The following is an 11,067-nucleotide window of genomic DNA, read 5'->3' as shown; positions in this document are numbered from 1 at the left end:
TAATTCTGCTATCTCCTGTCCTCTGAATTTTTTAGATTTCTACCACCTATTCCCATTTTATAAACAATCTCCATCAACCATTTCCATTAATATTATGTCCTCTGAACAGACAGTTGAACTTTACAGCAAAAATTCGATTTTATCACAAAAATTCAGAGTTCCCACCTAAACTCAAAATGGAAGGGGTTGGGTGGGGATAGGGAGCGGGCGGCTACTCACGTGCTGGCTGGGGAAAATACATGATGTCATTCTTGATTGGGGGTAATTAATGGTTCAATTTAATTAATTTATATATCAATTTGATATTACAATTGCACTTGTGCTGCCCTTACCCTGCTACTGACATCTGCCCCTACCATCCAATAACAAATAAAAGATGCAAAATTCTGTGCATTCCTATACCATTGGTCAGAGACTACAGCAGTTGGACAACAGATTTACCATCTTGTACGTACACTTCCATTCACACAGAGAAGCAAACAACTGCATGTGGAGAGATGGCACGACCAGGTGCTGTTAAATGGTGCTTCAATATGTTCAGTAAACAATCCCAGTTCTGCACTACCTGGATGACCATCTTCGGTGAGTATTCTGGCGATCTGGCAAGAGGACCAACTTTTCGAATGTTTTAGAGAAGCACGGCGGCGTTACTCATGGCATCATGGTGTGGGGAGCCATAGAGTATGATTTCAGGTACTTATAGTATTGAATGAGGGAGCTCTGATGGCACAATGGTATGCCACAGACGTCCTATTTCATCATGTGCTACCTCTTATGTGGTGCCATTTTTCAATAAATCTTCATCGTCCATCCTTGTAATGGATTGTTACCAGGACGTATGCCCTTCAATATGAAATAGATATTAAAACACTTGAAGCTATCACATTAGAATGTAATATATTTATACGACCAGCTGCTCAAGGGGACTGAAGACGGTGTAATGGAACATTGAAATCTGGGTCGTGCGATAGCGTTCTCGCTTCACGCACCCGGGTTCCCGGGTTCGATTCCCGGCGGGATCACGGATTTTCTCTGCCTCGTGATGACTGCGTGTGGTGTGATGTCCTTAGGTTAGTTAGGTTTAAGTAGTTATATGTTCTAGGGAACTGATGACCATAGATGTTAAGTCCCATAGTGCGCAGAGCCATTTGAACCTTTCTTGAACTGAAATCTGTTGTATAAAAAGTAATGCTGCAAGTGTTTTAATATTCATTTCATTTTTCAATAAGACAATGCTTGTCCACACAGGGTACTCCTGTAACCAGTAAGATCGGCTGATCTGTCCATGATTGGATATACTCAAGACCAAGTCAGAAACCCAGTTCCAAGCAAAGAAGTGAAAGCAGAAAGGTGGAAGGAGTATGTAGAGGGTCTATACAGGGGCGATATACTTGACGACAATATTATGGAAATGGAAGAGGATGTAGATGAAGATGAAATGGGAGATACGATAATGTGTGAAGAGTTTGAGAGAGCACTCAAAGATCTGAGTCAAAACAAGGCTCCAGGAGTAGACAACATTCCATTAGAACTACTGGTAGCCTTGGGAGAGCCAGTCCTGATGAAACTGTACCATCTGGTGAGCAAGATGTATGAGATAGGCGAAATACCCTCAAACTTCAAGAAGAATATAATAATTCCAATCCCAAAGAACGCAGGTGTTGACAGATGTGTGAATTACCGAACTATCAGTTTGATAAGTCTCATCTGCAAAATACTAACAGGAATTCTTTACAGACGAATGGAAAAACTGGTAGAGGCCGACCTCGGGGAAGATCAGTTTGAATTCTGTAGAAATATTGGAACACGTAAGGCAATACTGACCTTACGACTTATCTTAGAAGAAAGATTAAGGAAATGCAACCCTACGTTTCTAGCATTTGTAGACTTAGAGAAAGCTGTTGACAATGTTGACTGGAATACTCTCTTTCAAATTCTGAAGGTGGCAGTGGTAAAATACAGGTAGCAAAAGGCTATTTACAATTTGTACAGAAGCCAGATGGCAGTAATAAGAGCCGAGGGGTATGAAAGGGAAGCAGTGGTTGAGAAGGAAGTGAGACAGGGTTTTAGCTTCCCCCTGATGTTATTCAATGTGTATATTGAGCGAGCAGTGAAGGAAACAAAAGAAAAATTCGGAGTAGGTATTACAATCCATGGAGAAGAAATAAAAACTTTGAGGTTCGCCGATGACATTGTAATTCTGTCAGAGACAGTTAAAGACTTGGAAGAGCAGTTGAACGGAATGGACAGTATCTTGAAAGGAGGATATAAGATGAACATCAACAAAAGCAAAACGAGGATAATCCAATGTAGTCGAATTAAGTTGGGTGATGCTAAGGGAATAAGATTAGGAAACGATACACATAACGTAATAAAGGAGTTTTGCTATTTGGGGAGAAAAATAACTGATGATGGTCGAAGTAGAGAAGAAATAAAATGTAGACTGCCGATGGCAAGGAAAGCGTTTCTGAAAAAGAGAAATTTGTTAACACTGAGTATAAATTTAAGTGTCAGGAAGTCGTTTCTGAAAGTATTTGTATGGAGTGTAGCCATGTATGGAAGTGAAAGGTGGACGATAAATAGTTTGGACAAGAATAGAATAGAAGCTTTATAAATGTGGTGCTACAAAGGGTAAAAATCGTAGAGGGAGACCAAGAGATAAATACACGAAGTAGATTAAGAAGGATGTAGGTTGCTGTAAGTACTGGGAGATGAAGAAGCTTGCACAGCATAGTGTTGCATGGAGAGCTTCATCAAACCAGTCTCAGGAATGAAGAGCACAGCAACAAGTCAGACGTTAATTCTGTCATAGAGGCAGTATCTAAGATACCAAGGACCAGTTACAACAGTCACGGGCCAACTTGCATCGGCAGAGGAAACATCTTTATGAAACTTCTGCCAGCCGAATTATCCCATGCATCTACTCCAGAAGTGGTTCAGTATCATACTGATTTGTGAGATCATATGCCAAGTTGTTTGTAATTTTGACTCATTTTGGACGCACTGCAGTAAGATGTGCTCTCGACCAGTATAGTTCTATCTCGTCATCTCCTCCTATTCTGGGTGTTTCGTCTGCTTGTCAGGCAATGCATACACTTCCGCAATCGTATATTCAACCGACAGAATCTACATCATTAAATTTTAATGTGAACATGGAACTACGAGGTTGGTTTGACAAGTCTGTTGCATTTCTATGAATGAATGCAACATTTGTGTTGCTCCTTAATGGTTTGTAAGCTTACAAGGATCGTATAAAGAATCTGAACAATGTTCATTGTTGGCAGACATCTGAATTGCTTAGTGTGTTGACAGCAATTAAACATTGAGAAACTGGTGCTGGTAATAAACATTTTCATTTGAAGCGTTGGACTTCCACATAAATCACAACAGAACTGAATGAAGTTTACTCAGAATCTACATCTTCATTGAAGAACATTTACGTTTGAATTAATGCATTTCACGTGGCCGGACAATCACCAAAGACGAAGCACGCTCCTGTCGTTCGTTTGAGGCACCACAAAAGGAGCTATTGACAAAATCCACGAAAACGCAAGACCATAGAATAAAAATTCGTGAAATTGCTAACGCTCCAGCCAACGACCTTGCTGCAGTGCTAACACCGGTTCCTGTCAGATCACCGAAGTTAAGCACTGTCGGGCTGGGCTAGCACTTGGGTGGGTGACCATCTGGTCCCCCAAGCGCTGTTTGCAAACGGGCTGAGCCCTTGTGAGGCAAACTGAGGAGCTACACATCCAGTGACGCTTATAGGCTGAGGATGACATGGTGGCCGGTCCATACCGTTGGGCCTTCATGGCCTGTTCGGGAGGAGTTTACTTTGCTAACACTCCATGCATCTCAAGCGAGTGAGTGCATAATATGCTGCATGGAAAAAATGACTATAAGGAGCAATGTGGGATCTGGGTGCCCCGTTTGCTCACAGTCGACCAAAGGCGCAGCTGGAGCAACTTTTCACCACAATGTCTCGCGATGTTTATCCACAATCAGCAAGATCTCTTGCGCTGGTGTGTGACTGTTGATGAAACCTAGATCTATCATTATCTGCCAAAGCCAAAAAGGCAGTCAAAACAATGGTCAAAGGCTAGTGAAAGAGCTCCAAAGAAGGGAAAGATCATTTTGTGAGTTGGTAAAGTGATGACGATAGTTTTTTTTTTTTGGGGGGGGGGGGGGGGGGTTCCCAAGGAATAATACTCATAGATTAGAAAAAGCAGAACCATGACTAGATCTGAAATCTGGTTTTGCAGGTCAGAGCGGATCACGTTATGGTTGTGGAGGGGGCCGTAATCAGTTTCTGTTAGCTGCACAAAACACACAAACTTTTATTTTCCTAAGAGCCACTTAATTACACATTTCCTTAAAAGGATCAAACTAAAACAATACGGCTGAAGGTTTAGTTAAGAAAACTTGTGATACCTCCTGGGCTGAAGGCCCAAAGCCACACCAAGAACAAGAACGGCTGAAGGCCTGTACACAAGTTATAAAAATTGCTTTAAAGATTACACGTGTCTGAAGGAATTTCTTTTAAAAAAATTCACATAAATACTCGGCTGAAAGCCACGCACTGGACATTGAACAACTCAAGACTTAGAGCCTGTATAACAAGCATTTCAGATAGAGCAAACTTTCAAAATTTAGTTATTAAACAAATCAATCTTCAAACATTAATTTAAGTCAGCTGAAGACCTTATCTTAAAATTAAAACAAAGTAAATTAATATATGGCTGAAGCCCTCGCACAGTACATCAGACTAAAATGAAAATCACAATCTAAAACCAACAGAACAGTGGTGCTCAAAAATGTTCCAAGGTCAGCGTGAGGAGGTAGCTGTAATGTAAGGTGAGGTGAGACAGGCAGCCAAGAGTAAGGTTAAATAATCGGATGGTAACCCGACCCAGGGACAGCTGAAGGACCAATCAACAACTTGATCAATTCCCTTCTGCCCGACCAGTGGCACGACAACAGAAAATATCCGCTAAAGGCAAAGAGACCAGTCGCACTATGTCTTCAAAATTGGCGTCTAAATACAGCCAAGACCCAATAAACACTCTTAAGAAAAAAAATTATGAACAAACAACTGAAAGGCTGTCGAATTACACACTGTGCTGGACAATAACAACACATTGAGGGAAAACACACTGCCGGAAAACTACACTAACTACCAGGGCAGGTAACTGGGGTGTTAACGGCCACAAGGCAGAAAATATCGCAGGTGCACCTCACTGGTAAGTAACAACCAATTTAACAGTTAAAGACCACACAGGAAGACGGCTGCGAAGATTCGCCTACTCGAACACACAATATATTGCTGCTAGCCGGGACGGCCCAGGAAGCAACAACCGACAATGAACGAAGACATGTCACAGCAGTTGAGATTTCATAACAGGTTAAACTGAGCACTCAGCGTCAGTATCCAGGTTCGGTGGGCAACGAACTTCGTAGCTCTCACAGCTAGCTCCTCACAATCCGACCGCCCGTGCACGCCGCCAGCGGTCCCGGCCTGGCCGTGCGCTGCGGATACTTCCTCGCTGCTCTGTCCCAACCGACCGACTGCGCAACACACACCACCACACGGAAATATAGCGGGCACACCAAAGATGGTACAGCAGTACTAGTATCGATAAGAGCTGCTGCTGCCGCTGACAGAGGCAAGTCAGCAACTCGTTATGGTAGTAACTCAGGGAGAAATAATATGCCTCTAGATTGCGACAAACTGCCAAAGAAATGGCGTCAATGCGAGATGGCCACGGCTCAGGATCCTATTGTTCTTCATTGTTGGATCGATTTAAACTTGTGCCGGCTGAAAAAAGAACAAGGTTGGCTAGCAAAATAGTGCTGTTTCAGGAGGATAATGCACCATCCCACAAATCAGCCATAACAATAGCGAAAGTGCAGGAATTGGGTTTTTAACTGGTTCCACTATTCACCAGATTTACATCATGTGGATTCTTCCTGTTACTTAACTTGAAACTTTGGCTTGATGGGAAGAAATTTTCATCAAATGCAGTCAACGAGTACTGTACAGAGTTTGAAAGAACGTGTTTTTCCAATGGCATAAGAAAGCTGTATGATCTACATCTACATCTACGTCTACATACATATTCCGCAACCCACCATACGGTGCGTGGCGGAGTGTACCTCGTACCACAACTAGCATCTTCTCTCCCTGTTCCACTCCCAAACAGAACGAGGGAAAAATGACTGCCTATATGCCTCTGTACGAGCCCTAATCTCTTTTATCTTATCTTTCCGGTCTTTCCGCGAAATGTAAGTTGGCGGCAGTAAAATTGTACTGCAGTCAGCCTCAAATGCTGGTTCTCTAAATTTCCTCAGTAGCGAATCACTAAAAGAACGCCTCCTTTCCTCTAGAGACTCCCACCCGAGTTCCTGAAGCATTTCCGTAACACTCGCGTGATGATCAAACCTACCAGTAACAAATCTAGCAGCCCGCCTCTGAATTGCTTCTATGTCCCCCCTCAATCCGACCTGATAGGGATCCCAAACGCTCGAGCAGTACTCAAGAATAGGTCGTATTAGTGTTTTATAGGCGGTCTCCTTTACAGATGAACCACATCTTCCCAAAATTCTACCAATGAACCGAAGACGACAATCCGCCTTCCCCACGACTGCCATTACATGCTTGTCCCACTTCATATCGCTCTAAAATGTTACGCCCAAATATTTAATCGGCGTGACTGTGTCAAGCGCTACACTACTAATGGAGTATTCAGACATGCAGGATTCTTTTTCCTATTCATCTGCATTAATTTACATGTATCTATACAGGGTCCTACAAAAAGGTACGGCCAAACTTTCAGGAAACATTCCACACACATAAAGAAAGAAAATATGTTATGTGGACTTGTGTCCGGAAACGCTTACTTTCCATGATAGAGCCCATTTTATTACTTCTCTTCAAATCACATTAATCATGGAATGGAAACACACAGCGTGACTTCAAACACTTTGTTACAGGAAATGTTCAAAATGTCCTCCGTTAGCGAGGATACATGCATCCATCCTCCGTCGCATGGAATCCATGATGCGCTGATGCAGCCCTGGAGAATGGCGTATTGTATCGCAGCCGTCCACAATACGAGCACGAAGACTCTCTACATTTGGTACCGGGGTTGCGTAGACAAGAGCTTTCAATTGCCCCCATAAATGAAAGTCAAGAGGGTTGAGGTCAGGGGAGCGTGGAGGCCATGGAATTGGTCCGCCTCTACCAATCCATCGGTCACCGTATATGTTACTGAGAAGCGTACGAACACTTCGACTGAAATTTGCAGGAGGTCCATCGGGCATGAACCACATGTTGTGTCGTACTTGTAAAGGCACATGTTCTAGCACCACAGGTAGAGTATCCCGTATGAAATTATGATAACTTGCTCCACTGAGCGTAGGTGGAAGAACATTGGGCCCAATCAACACATCACCAACAATGCCTGCCCAAACGCTCACAGAAAATCTGTGTTGATGAAGTGATTGCACAAATGCGTGCGGATTCTCGTCAGCCCACACATGTTTATTGTGAAAATTTACAATTTGATCACGTCGGAATGAAGCCTCATCCGTAAAGAGAACATTTGCACTGAAATGAGGATTGACACATTGTTGGATGAACCATTCGCAGAAGTGTACCCGTGGAGGCCAATCAGCTGCTGATAGTGCCTGCACACGCTGTACATGGTACGGAAACAACTGGTTCTCCCGTAGCACTCTCCATACAGTGACGTGGTCTACGTTATCTTGTACAGCAGCAACTTCTATGACGCTGACATTAGGGTTATCGTCAACTGCACGAAGAATTGCCTCGTCCATTGCAGTTGTCCTCGTCGTTCTAGGTCTTCCCCAATCGCGAATCATAGGCTGGAATGTTCCGTGCTCCCTAAGACGCCGATCAATTGCATCGAACGTCTTCCTGTCGCGACACCTTCGTTCTGTAAACCTGTCTAGATACAATCGTACCGCGCCACGGCTATTGCCCCGTGCTAATCCATACATCAAATGGGCATCTGCCAACTCCGCATTTGTAAAAATTGCACTGACTGCAAAACCACGTTTGTGATGAACACTAACCTGTTGATGCTACGTACTCATGTGCTTGATGCTAGTACTTTAGAGCAATGAGTCCCATGTCAACACAAGCACCGAAGTCAACATTACCTTCCTTCAGGTGGGTCAACTGGCGGTGAATCGAGGAAGTATAGTACATACTGACGAAACTAAAATGAGCTCTAACATGGAAATTAAGCGTTTCCGGACACATGTCCACATAACATCTTTTCTTTATTTGTGTGTGAGGAATGTTTCCTGAAAGTTTGGCCGTACCTTTTTGTAACACCCTGTATATTTAGAGTTAGCTGCCATTCTTTATACCACTCACAAATCCTGTCCAAGTCATCTTGTATCCTCCTGAACCGAGTGTATACCTCTCAAAAGGGACTACGTCGAGAAGTAAGGTGAGTTGTTTATGAAATAAACATTTATTTCTTACTTTTTTTCCAGACTTATCAAACAAACGTCGTATCTGGAGGCTAGTGGAAACGGGCGTAGCTCCGCAGTGGCTTTCAAAAGGTATTGTCCGGCCTCGTGTGAGTGCTGGCACGCATTTTGAGAGGCGGACAGCGCGAGGCAGCAGGCGGCAGGCGTGCAGCGGCCCGCTGGACCGGCCCGCTTCTTTCGCTGCCGTCACGCCACAGCGCGGGCAGTGGACGCACGAACGGCTCGGCTCGCCCGCCGCTCCCGTGCTGTTTGGCCATCCAGCGCCCAGCCGCGCACGGCCGCACCAGGAATCGATGTATTAAAACAAGCGGAAATTGAGTTGCTTTATTCGGGCCCGCAACTATGAAATGCTGAGTAAACAGCGGCCGGGCGGCTGTTTGCCCGCACAGCGGCGGCGGCGGCACACCACCAGCTCTCTCTCTGCTCACATTCACACGAGCGCCGCCGGCCTGCCCGCTCACTTGGGTCCCTAGTGAAGGGTACCGCGCAGAAGGGTGGACAGCTACCTGTTCCCCAGCACTAATTACCCCTAGATATTACGTTGTCTGTTTCTGTGCTGTCGACGTAGCGAGGCAGTCTTGTTTCGTGGAGGTAGTTGGTTCGTGCCCTGTCACGCGTTGAGTATGTGACTTTCAATTTTGCTGTGCAGTGATACGAATTATTATTACGGATATTGGAAATGGTATTGAATCAGGTGGATACACTCACGTTGTTATCAAGAGTGCGGAAACTAGTTCGATGTACCTCCCGACGATAATCTACACCTCTCTTCATCTCTGCATAACTGTTGTCTCCTGCATCCATTAACACTTTGGAGACAGGTCACTTAGAAGAATACTGGGCCAAGGAAACCGGCCACTTTTTGCCGTTCAGATGGCTCTAGGCACTATGGGACTTAACTTCTGAGCTCATCAGTCCCCCAGAACTCAGAACTACTTAAATGTAACTAACCTAAGGATATCACACACATCCATCACCGAGGCAGGATTCGAACCTGCGATCATAGTGCAGATTTCTTTCGGTATATGGCTCACGCGTTTAGGAAATGGCAGCCCGACCTTCCCCCTGGACTGGTCTTTTTAGCACAAAATTGTGGTCGGGGTACGAGCGAGCCTGGTCTCCTAAGTGTTCAACGTATTAACGTCTGTATCTACATTGACTCTTTATCTCCGCATAAGTTCTACAGGTTACTGTTACCTCACTTCGCCCCCCCACCTCCTTCCCCCATGCTGTATTCCAGTGATTCTTAATTCAGTTTATTTGCGGCCATCGGGCATGGGTAAGGGAAGTTTAACAGAGACAACACATTTCCTACGAAACTCGCGTGTGTCGTCTAAAACGAAAACGTGTCTCTTTTCTTAAGAAATTTTCCTCATCAGTTCTCCATTTGAGTGAAATGTACCTTTTAAAGGATAACAATTCATATCATTTACTTCGTTTATTGAATTTTTGAGTGACAGACGTCATATCGATGGTTATATCCAGTATGCTCATGTTAAAGGCAATCAACTAGTTTTTATTTCAAGTAGTCCTGGGAGGTATCGCTATGAGAAAACCACCTATTCGTTTTCCTAGCATATATTCTGTCAGTTATAGTTGTCCAACTAGCTGTTACCTTAGGAGATCCACTTTTTGCTTTTTAGCCATGGACTTTATGCTATCCCTGCACTCGAAGCGGGTTTAGCTGGTAATTCACCTTTTTCCTGCGTCACTACCGTCTACCGTGCGTCCAAGGCCGTACCTTCCTGGTACCTTAACTTCTATATTAAGGCCTGAATTTAGATTGGGCAACGGAAGGACGCTACAGATACGGTACGAACACACGGACACGAAATACACGTCACGTAATCTGTATAACTTATGGTGACAAATATCTGGTAAATTACTATTTTATCTCTTGAAAAACATGCGCTGTTGCTCATTAGGATATGGAAATTGTGACAGACTCTTGTAACATATGCAAATCAGTTAGGATCAAAAAGGAAGTTTATTAAAATATTATGAATACCCGCAAAATGCACATCAAACATTATCGATTCAACACTGAAAGAAAAATGTTCCCTTAAAAGGTTAGGTTAGTGTTGTTTAACATCCCGTCGACAACGAGGTCATTAGAGACGGAGTGCAAGTTCTGGTTAGGGAAGAATGGGGAAGGAAATCGGCCGTGCCCTTTCAAAGGAACCATCCCGGCATTTGCCTGAAATGATTTAGGGAAATCACGGAAAACCTAAATCAGGATGGCCGGAGACGGGATTGAACCGTCGTCCTCCCGAATGCGAGTCCAGTGTGCTAACCACTGCGCCACCTAGCTCGGTGTTCCCTTAAAATAGTAATAATAATACACTGCCGAGTCTCAGTGGGAGTGTTGACATACATGATTTGTAAGGATGTGGATAGGAAAACTACGGTATGTCATAAAAGGCTGAACACTTCTGTCTTGCATACTCGTAATCAAACGCCACACAAAGGATTTAAGAATTGTAATATCTTATTCCAATACCATGGAACCATAAAGATAAAAGAAAACGAGGTCTGAACTATCATGAG

At 43.9% G+C, this 11,067-nt stretch overlaps 1 non-coding gene and 1 pseudogene across 1 annotated transcript; one reads left to right on the top strand and one right to left on the bottom strand.

Annotated features, from left to right (window-relative positions):
• Positions 1-3,592: 3,592 nt before the first annotated feature.
• On the top strand, positions 3,593-3,710 carry LOC126291158 (5S ribosomal RNA; annotated as a pseudogene).
• Positions 3,711-10,758: 7,048 nt separating this feature from the next.
• On the bottom strand, positions 10,759-10,831 carry Trnaa-cgc (transfer RNA alanine (anticodon CGC)). The gene has a single exon. It is a non-coding gene; the product is annotated as a tRNA-Ala (tRNA).
• Positions 10,832-11,067: the final 236 nt, after the last annotated feature.

This window comes from Schistocerca gregaria, chromosome 1 (assembly GCF_023897955.1).
Source record: "Schistocerca gregaria isolate iqSchGreg1 chromosome 1, iqSchGreg1.2, whole genome shotgun sequence".
Taxonomy (NCBI): domain Eukaryota; kingdom Metazoa; phylum Arthropoda; class Insecta; order Orthoptera; family Acrididae; genus Schistocerca; species Schistocerca gregaria.
Note: the sequence above shows the minus strand (reverse complement) of the source record. Positions and strands in the feature narration are given on the sequence as shown.